The 9083-nt window shown below is 43.5% G+C and overlaps 1 protein-coding gene across 5 annotated transcripts in view; it reads right to left on the bottom strand.

The window, feature by feature from the left end:
• WIPF2 (WAS/WASL interacting protein family member 2) overlaps positions 1-9083 on the bottom strand; it is a 33009-nt gene that overhangs the window by 23642 nt on the left and 284 nt on the right. The window contains exon 1 of one of the 5 annotated variants that reach the window (XM_006774336.2): positions 8976-9033. The exons of 3 other annotated variants lie outside the window; for them this stretch is intronic. The gene's annotated coding sequence lies outside the window, so the exon portion shown is untranslated. One more of the 5 variants, XM_006774335.2, reaches the window with a different exon arrangement.

The following is a 9083-nucleotide window of genomic DNA, read 5'->3' as shown; positions in this document are numbered from 1 at the left end:
GACAGGTTCACGGCTGGCCAGCACAGCTGCAGTGGTGGGAGCCTCTTCTGCCTCCACAGCAGCGCTATCAAGCAGTGGCAGAGGCAGATGCCATGGGGCTGGGATGAGCAGGAGCAGTGCAGTGCCCAGCCTGGGCTCGGGCTCCTCCCTGGCCACCTGCTACTTTGCACACTACTTCATGCTGTGTGGGATCGATGTGGATAGCAGGGTGGAGGCTGACGAGCTGGCGGGTAAGGCCAGGCTGCGGCAGCGCGAAGGTCCACTTTTCTGGCTGAAGGAGGGTGGGGATCCCCCTCCACCCCCAGCTACGTGCCCGGGCAGGGCCCCCGACTTCATCTGGGGCCTCCAGGATCCTAGAAACTCACAGGCCAGGAGCCCTTGGCGATCACTGTTAGGTGACCTGATTATCTACATATATAAAATCCTAAGTGACCATTCGACCAGTAGCTATGCTGTGCACTGACCACCACGGGGCAGACGCTCAACGCACAGGCATGGAAACATGGAACAGACTGATGAATCTCAGAGGGAAGGGGGAGGGGAGAGGGCAGGAAGAGATTAACCAAAGATATGCATACTAGAGGCCCTGCACCCTCTTGCAATCTGGGACCCCTTAGGGGATGTCAGTGAGCTGGTTTCGGCTGATCCCCGCAGGCCACGCCAAGGGAACCCACTGGTAGACCAATCCATGCACCAGGCCTCTAGTAAAAGTAGGAAAGCATATACCGAGAGCAGTCAGAAGTAAGGCAAATGCAGTGATGACAGTCTCCAGTATGAAAAGGCCTGAAAAAAAAACTTAAACAGATGTTCCATGAAATGTTGATCCAGAATTCACATGGAGAGAAGTGTCATGCCTCGATTCAAAGATAATATATTAAGTCCCAACTCACCACAGATAATCTACTAACAAAGCTATGACTTTCATTGTAGAGGAGTCTCTTCTCTCTCACTCTAATACCCTTAAGCCATCAGATACACAGATGTTCCTGGCTGAAATGCTAGAAAAATTTGCACATTTTTCATTCCTTGATCACTAGTGATGGGCAGCTAAACCAAGAGTCTAATTTCAGTTATGAAAATGGGGCAAGCTGATCCAATTACACATTAAAGGTACTAAATCAAACAGACCCATCTGGGCTTTGAGGAAAAGTACTGTGATTTCTGAAAAAAGTCAATATACTTGCAGATAAAAATGCTTTCATGCTTTTTCATAATGGCCCTTGGGCTACTGATTCATTTGTATGTCCAACAAGAGCCATGTGTCACGTTAAGACATATGGTCCAGAAGGGTATGACAGACTATTATATTCACCAGTTCATAATAAGAACATCTGTGCTCTTTCTCTAGCCCCCATAAGGCTTACCAAAAAAACAGTCAATATTCCCTAGAAGTAGGTTTTGTTTCAGTAGGTTTAGCAAACTAACACTCCATCATCCCCATTATTTAAGAATTGCTCCCCAGACCCTGGCCTAGTAGCTCAGTTGATTAGAGTGTCGTCCCCATACACCAAAGTTGCAGGTTTGATCCTTGGTCAGGGCATATACGAGAATCAATCAATGAATGCATAAATAAGTGGAACAACAAATCAACGTCTCTCTCTCTCTCCTCCCCCTTCTTCTATCTCTCTAAAAAAAATCTATATATATAAAAGCCTAAGTGACCATTAAGACCAGTCAAGCAAGTGACCAGTTGACTAGTCACTATGATGCGCACTGACCACCAGGGGGCAGATGCTCAATGCAGGAGCTTCCCCCGGTGGTCAGTGAGCTCCCACAACCAACCTCCCAGGGCAGGCCAACCTCCTGCGGTCCCCCCACCTGGCCGGCCCTAATCGGGACTGCGTGAGATGGACCCCATCAACCCCGATCGCCAGCCAGGCTGAGGGACCCCACCTGTGCACAAATTCGTGCACTGGGTCTCTAGTAAAAAATAAAAGAATTGTTCCCCAATAATCACTAATATCTAAACCAATTTCTAAGATCCTAAAATCTTAAGACCTAATCCAGCCACACAAGTTGAATTTGCAGGACCTAAAAATAAATCAACACTAAAATAGGATTTTTCTAGGAAAATTCTTATAGAAAACATGTTCCACTATATAAGCATCAAATTTCTTTAATTTGATGGTTTTAACATTAACACTAATAAATTAATATCTGTGGAAAGAACTGACAGAAAGAAATCTCTACCATAAAGGTTGCACTCAAAATTCACTACTGTTTATTCATTTTTGGAGAATCACATTCTCTGAAGCCTTGCCTCCTACCTCTCTGCTTTCACTCTCTAAGGTCCAGACACACTGGAACTTCCTTCAATTCTTCAAAACAGCCATGTTCTTTCCCTCCTCAGAATCTTCACCTTGCCATGTCCCTGGGCTTTCCTTCCTAAATCCTCTATTCTGCCTGGCTGGTGTGGCTCAGTTGTTGAACATCAACTTATGAACCAGGAGGTCACAATTCAATTCCCGGTCAGAGCATATGCCCGGGCTGCTGGCTGGATCCCCAGTGTTAGGAAGTTGAATTTGCAGGACCTAAAAATAAATCAACACTAAAATAGGATTTTTCTAGGAAAATTCTTATAGAAAACATGTTCCACTATATAAGCATCAAATTTCTTTAATTTGATGGTTTTAACATTAACACTAATAAATTAATATCTGTGGAAAGAACTGACAGAAAGAAATCTCTACCATAAAGGTTGCACTCAAAATTCACTACTGTTTATTCATTTTTGGAGAATCACATTCTCTGAAGCCTTGCCTCCTACCTCTCTGCTTTCACTCTCTAAGGTCCAGACACACTGGAACTTCCTTCAATTCTTCAAAACAGCCATGTTCTTTCCCTCCTCAGAATCTTCACCTATGCCATGTCCACTACCGAAAACAGCCTTTTGTTCTCCCCTCATCCTTTAGGTTTCAGTCTTAAAAATCAATTCCTGCCCTAGCCGGTTTGGCTCAGTGGACAGGCCTCAGCCTGCGGTACATTTTTTTTTACATGAATAAAAATAGAATTTATAGCTTTGAATTATTTGGGGTGGGTGTATTAAACAGCAAACCATCCATAAATTAGCAAAGGGAATTTACACAAAATCATTACAATACGGATAAATGGAAAAGAAAATAGCAGGAATTAATCCTATTATATCTGTAATACAATGACTATAACATATTTCAAAAAGGCCTTGTATTTGAGCAACAGGTCACAGTTTGATTCCCAGTCAGGGCACATGCCCTGGTAATGGGCTCAATCCCCAGCTTTGGGAGTGCAGGAGGCAGCCGATCAATGATTCTCTCTCTTCATTGATGTTTCTATCTCTCTCTCCTCACTTCCTCTCTGAACTCAATAAAAAGTTTTTTTTTAAATCAATTCCTCACAGATCTTCCCTGACTACCCTCCTTCCCAATCAACCTGGGTTAGACTTCCAATTAGCTGTCTCCAAAGCCTTTTTTTGTTTGTTAATCCTCAATGAAGGATAATTTTTCCATTGATTTTTAGAGAGAGTGGAAGGAAAGGAGGGGGGAGGAGGAGGTGTGGGGAGGGAGAGGAAGGCGTGGGGAGAGAGAGAGAAACATCCATGTGAAAGAGACACATTGATTGATTGCCTCCTGCATGCCCCAACTGGAGGGGTGGAGGAATCAAACGTGCAACCCTTCAGTGTGCCAACCAATGCTCTAACCACTAAGAAACACCAGCAAGGGCTCCAAAGCATTCATAGCAAAAGTAGTTATTTGTTTAATGGATCTTCCTCACTAGACCATAATTTTGTGAGTGCAGGGACTGAGTCAGTTTTATTCACTGCTATAACTCCAGCACCTAGCCCTGTGCTTGGCACATAGCAGCTCAAAAATTCTTGTCAAATAAGTAAATAACAAGCCCCCCCCCCAAAAAAAAAATCAGCTTCAGCAACTCTACTTATATGGAGTGGGCAAAAGTAGGTTTATAGTTGTAAGTACGCAAAACACAGAATTTATTCTTGTATTATTATTGATTTTTAGAGAGGAAGGGAGAGGAAGAGAGCAAGAAACATCAATGTGAGAGTGAAATATTGATTGCTGTTTCCTGCATGTGCCATAGTGGGGACTGAACCCACTCCGGGGCATGTACCCTGACTAGGAATTAAACAGGCAACCTTTCTGTGCACGGGATGACGCCCAACCAACTGAGCCATACTGGCCAGGGCTATTCTTGTATTGATATTTATTAATTATTGTATTATTTTCCATATGAACAACTGTCAACCTACTTTAACCCACCCTTGTAACTTACCCTACAGATACAGTCACATACGCAAAAGGCCAAATATATATGATTATTCACTGGAGCACAGTTTGTCACAGCAGATGCCTGGAAATATTTAAAATGTCTACCAGTGCCAAGGCCCATATAGCTCAGCTGGTTGGAGCATCATCCGTGCAGCAAAGAGTCCTCGGTTCAGTCCCCAGCCAAGGCACATACTCAGTTTGTGGGTTCACAGTTAGAGGGATTATTGGGAGAAAAAAGGGATTATGGAATTCAGCGTTCCTATAAGCATAGAAAGTAGGTTGATGAATTTGTACTAAAGATATTATAAACACTGACTAAAAATAAATTATTTCCACTGAGGGGCCTCAAAATCTAAATGGAGCTTACTTGAATCCACAAATTCAAAAAACTAAAAAAAATTTTAAAATCAATGATAAGAATGGGGAGGAAAGCTACACACATTCCTTAAAATACAGATTTGCCCATTTGTGGAATATAATGAACAACATAAACTGATGAACAAAAATAGAACCAGAGGCATAGAAGCATCAAACAGATTGTCCAATCTATGAGGGAGGGTGGAAGGTGAGGGGGTAAGAGATCAACCAAAGGACTTGTATGCACGCATATGAGCATAACCAGTGGACGGAGACAGTAGCTGGGTGAGGGCATGTGCTGAGGGGTGGGAGGGCTGGGGAGAGGTCAATGGGGGGAAAAGGAAACTCATGTAATACTTTAAGCAATAAAGAATTTAATTAAAAAAAAATACAGATTTGCCAAACTTCAAGATACTCTTCAGGAAAGAGAGATCTGAGACTTGTTTAAACACAACTCTAATAATCACATTTGTTACCACAATCAAAGCTCTGGACCACAGTTAAAACCTTTGGATCTGGCCCTGGCTGGGTGGTTCAGTTGGTTGCTGGGTGGAGAACACTAAAAAGGTTGCAGGTTCGATTCCTGGTCAGGGCACATACCTAGATTGTGGGTTCGGTCTCTGGTTGGGGGGTATACAGGAGGCAACCAATTGATATATATCTTTCACATCAATGTTTCTCTCTCCCTTTCTCTCTAAAAATCAATAAACATATCCTTGGATGAGGATTTTTAAAAAACACACACACAAAAATAAAACATTTGGATCTGAACCTGCTGAGTTTCCCAAACCTGCACATCAGGAACAGAATACACTGGGCTAATGCTGGCATGAGAAGCCAAATCCAGGGCCACCAACAAGAGGATTTATCTTGGGGTCTCCAATGCTACCAGAACCTCTGTCATATAGAACAAGAAATGATCATCATAATCCACCCCAAGACCTGTCAGAGGCACTGTTATCTTCAACTAACTATCCCCTGAAAAACAAAAGGGCGTTTACTAAGTAGAAAATACTGAAAAGAGCATTTACTAAATAGAACTAAGTATTTAGTATAGCCATTCTAAATTGTTATAACTTTGCCAAGCCTAAGTGGCAAGTTAGATGCCAATTCCTGGCTCTATTTGATAACTTGCCTCCACAGGCTCTTTCCACATGTTAAATCAAAATCTAAGACTGACACAGACATTAGCAAATACATCACCTTTTTTTCCTACAAACATTGTTTTTCTCCATACAGTTCGATGCAGTGTTTTAAATACCCTTCTGTAATATACCAAGCAGTGCCTGGGAGGTTAGCCTGTGGCTTCCCAAATTCAAAGGCCTGGGAGTGAGTGTGGAAGAAAAAATGTCGGAAATCTCTTTTTCTCATTCTTCCTCAATACCCTGGTCTTTCAAAGCTAGACAGAGGCAATGATTCTGCATTTAATCACCAGATGAATAAGAAACAGATTTGAATTTAGGAAAAACATAAAGGAGTACAAACACATTCAGTGAGAGTACTGCCTCTATTTCCTTGCAGAGCAGTTCTCAGGATCTGCCAATGAACCTCACTTTGACATGGAACACGCCATCTACTCTAATCCGGGGCACATCCCTCAAGAGACAGTCAGCTGGAACTCTGCCAACTTCTGCTGGGAGTTGTGTGAAGAACAGTAGCAACAAGAGCCTACTTTGAGAAGGAGATCAACAATCACACTCAAGAAGAAAAGAGGTTATTTGGCAAAGGGAAGTATGTTGCCAAAATGTTAGTCACAGCTTCAAGATGCCGGTTTGTGTTTCTGCAACTATTCTTTGCTTTGACATAATCCATTCTCTGGCCCAGGAAACCCGCTCAGCTTCTGTCACCCACTCCATTTGAAGAAATCAAGAATCCTTTCAATTTGGTGGTATCAAACTGTGACACAGACAAGAAGTCCACCAGAGACGAAAAAGGAGGGGAAAAATATGTAATTTGCCATTTCCACTTAGGACTGGCTCAAGAAGAGCAATGGAAAAACATAACAGGACAGGAAAAAATGGGAAATCATTAGGTTAAACAAGCAGGCTATATTAAAAGCCTTCCGCCCCAGCCAGTTTGGCTCAGTGGATAAAGCGTCAGCCTGTGGCCTGAAGGGTCCAGGGTTCGATTCCCGTCAAGGACACATGCCAGGGTTGAGGGCTTGATCCCCGGTGAGGAGCATTCCAGAGGCAGCCAATCAGTGATTCTCTCTGATCATTGATGTATCTATTTCAATCTTCCTCTCCCTTCCTCTCTGAAATCAATAAAAAAATATATTTTTTAAAAAGCCTTCCTAAAGCTCTGAGACTCTATAACTTATTTCAAAACCTTCCTAAAAACAAACCGAAAGACACACTGTAGGTTGAAATGACAGCAAAACATTAAGTAGGTTTTTACTCTCAAATAAGTGTGCATACTTCATAGCATGCAGCTCTTCCTGGAGTTAGAATGAAGACTATGGTTTGCTGAAACACCCTGAACCAGCAAGTCACAAATTTCAGAATTATTTCAAGAGCAATAGGAAAAAAGGCTCAAGTACACCTGGTGACTATCAAAGAGCTCAAGAGGTCAAGAAAGAACACCTAACAATTTTCTCTTCAATAGGAACAGGATTCCTCTCTTCCCTTCTTAAAAGTAAAATCTGAAAATTCCACTGTTCTCAACACCTTCCCCCTTCCCCGGCATTTCCCCTTTGTGCTGACATAACTAACTAATCAGTACTAACTAAGTAAACACTGCTCTGGTATCAGGTGTAAGGGAGAATTGGTAACTGCCACCCTTAAGCAAATCCACGTCAGACTTCAGAAATGCCAAGACTTTCAGGAACACTTCTACACTAAACAAGTTCACCTACGGGCAACGTATGTAGGGTACTATGCCCAAAGGAAAAGCTAAAGCAGTCAAGATTTCAAAGGATTAACAGTAAAGTTAAAATTGTCCACAAGCACACTCGTCTCCACCAACTGGCAACAGGGCCAAAGTGAATGGACCAAAACAAAAGGCTCAATTGTCTAAAATATTACACTTCAGTGAATTTTCAAAGACATCATGAGGAAAATCAGTGTTTGTCAAGACCAAAGTAATTGAGAAATGGGGGGGAAAATTTTTAAAGAGTAAACTATTCTGGGTGGCTAGACTGCATTCTCCCCTATTCTCCATCAACAGGCCTCATTCACCCCAACTCTAACTTCCCTAGCTCTATCTTGATGGCAGCCAATACAATGTAATGCAATAATATGAAATTCATGGCTACTAAAAGTTGAGGAGGAAAGTTAAAAAAGGGTGGGGGAGAATGAAGGGGGCATGTATCAAATCACCAACTCTTCCCTAGCATAGAGATGCAGGAGGGCTGGGAGGAAGACACCCAGAAATAGGAGTCTTCTCAATAGCAGCATCTCAACCTTGTTTCCAGAGATCACTTCTTTAGAACCACTTAAGGGTCCCACTTGGGAGCCCAGACCTGGTAGCTCAGTTGGTCAGAGCGTTATACACCTATGCCAAGGTTGTGGGTTCAAGCCCTGGGCAGGGCACATACAAGCATAGCAACCACTGAATGCATAAATAAGTGGAACTGGTGTTTTCCTCTCTCTCCTTGCTCTCTTTCTAAAATCAATAAGTAAAATTTTTAAAAATAAAGATCTCATTTGGCTAACACAATCTTTTAGGAGCCATGAGGGACCAAACCTATATTTCAAAGGGGAGTAAAAAAATGAGACGGTTTAACAATTTGCCTCAAAGTTACTGAGTAAATCCATAGGTGTGCTAGAACAGTCCTTATTCCCTGCGTGTTCTTTTGCGGTTTGTAAAAGGAGGGAAAAAAATACCATCACCAAAAGCACCCAGTAGGTCATTCAGAAACAGAAACTGTAAGGCAAAAAACAACAGCGTGACAAAGGAGGTGGACCTTGGGAGAGCCCAAAGCCGTCACAGATTACTCCAATCCCTTTAAAATTCCGAACGGCAGTCCACACCAGTCCTTCCGGCTCGTCACCGCTGGCTTATCTTTTAAGAACGCTCCTTCCTGATCAGAACTCCAGCACACACACTGCCCAAGCTTCACACTCCAGGCTTCTACCTTCCCCCCGGCAGCCCGCTCCGAGCTGCACGCTCCCCTGGTGCGGCCGGGGCATCGCCACCCTTCCCCTTCCAGCCTCGACTCCACTGGGATTCCCACCAAACGAACGCCCTCCACATTCCCTCTAGCGTCCAGTTCCCCGCGTCCACCGCTCCACCATCGGTTTTCACTCAGCTCACCCCGCAAATGTCCTATTGACCTCCCGACATCGGAGCATCCTGTGAACTACCGGTTCCCAACAGGTCTTTCCTCCCCGCCTCCCTCACTTGGTGCACGGTTACCTCGTTCCTCGCCCCGAGCTCAGGATCCCCCCCAATTCCTGCCTCTCAATAACCGCCCTCCCCATTTTCGCGGTCAGTGCCCGCCCCACAATTCCCGACCACTCCCCC

Source organism: Myotis davidii, unplaced genomic scaffold (assembly GCF_000327345.1).
Source record: "Myotis davidii unplaced genomic scaffold, ASM32734v1 scaffold327, whole genome shotgun sequence".
In the NCBI taxonomy this organism is placed as follows: domain Eukaryota; kingdom Metazoa; phylum Chordata; class Mammalia; order Chiroptera; family Vespertilionidae; genus Myotis; species Myotis davidii.
The sequence above is the reverse complement of the archived record's forward strand: the minus strand, read 5'-3'. Positions and strand labels throughout refer to the sequence as shown.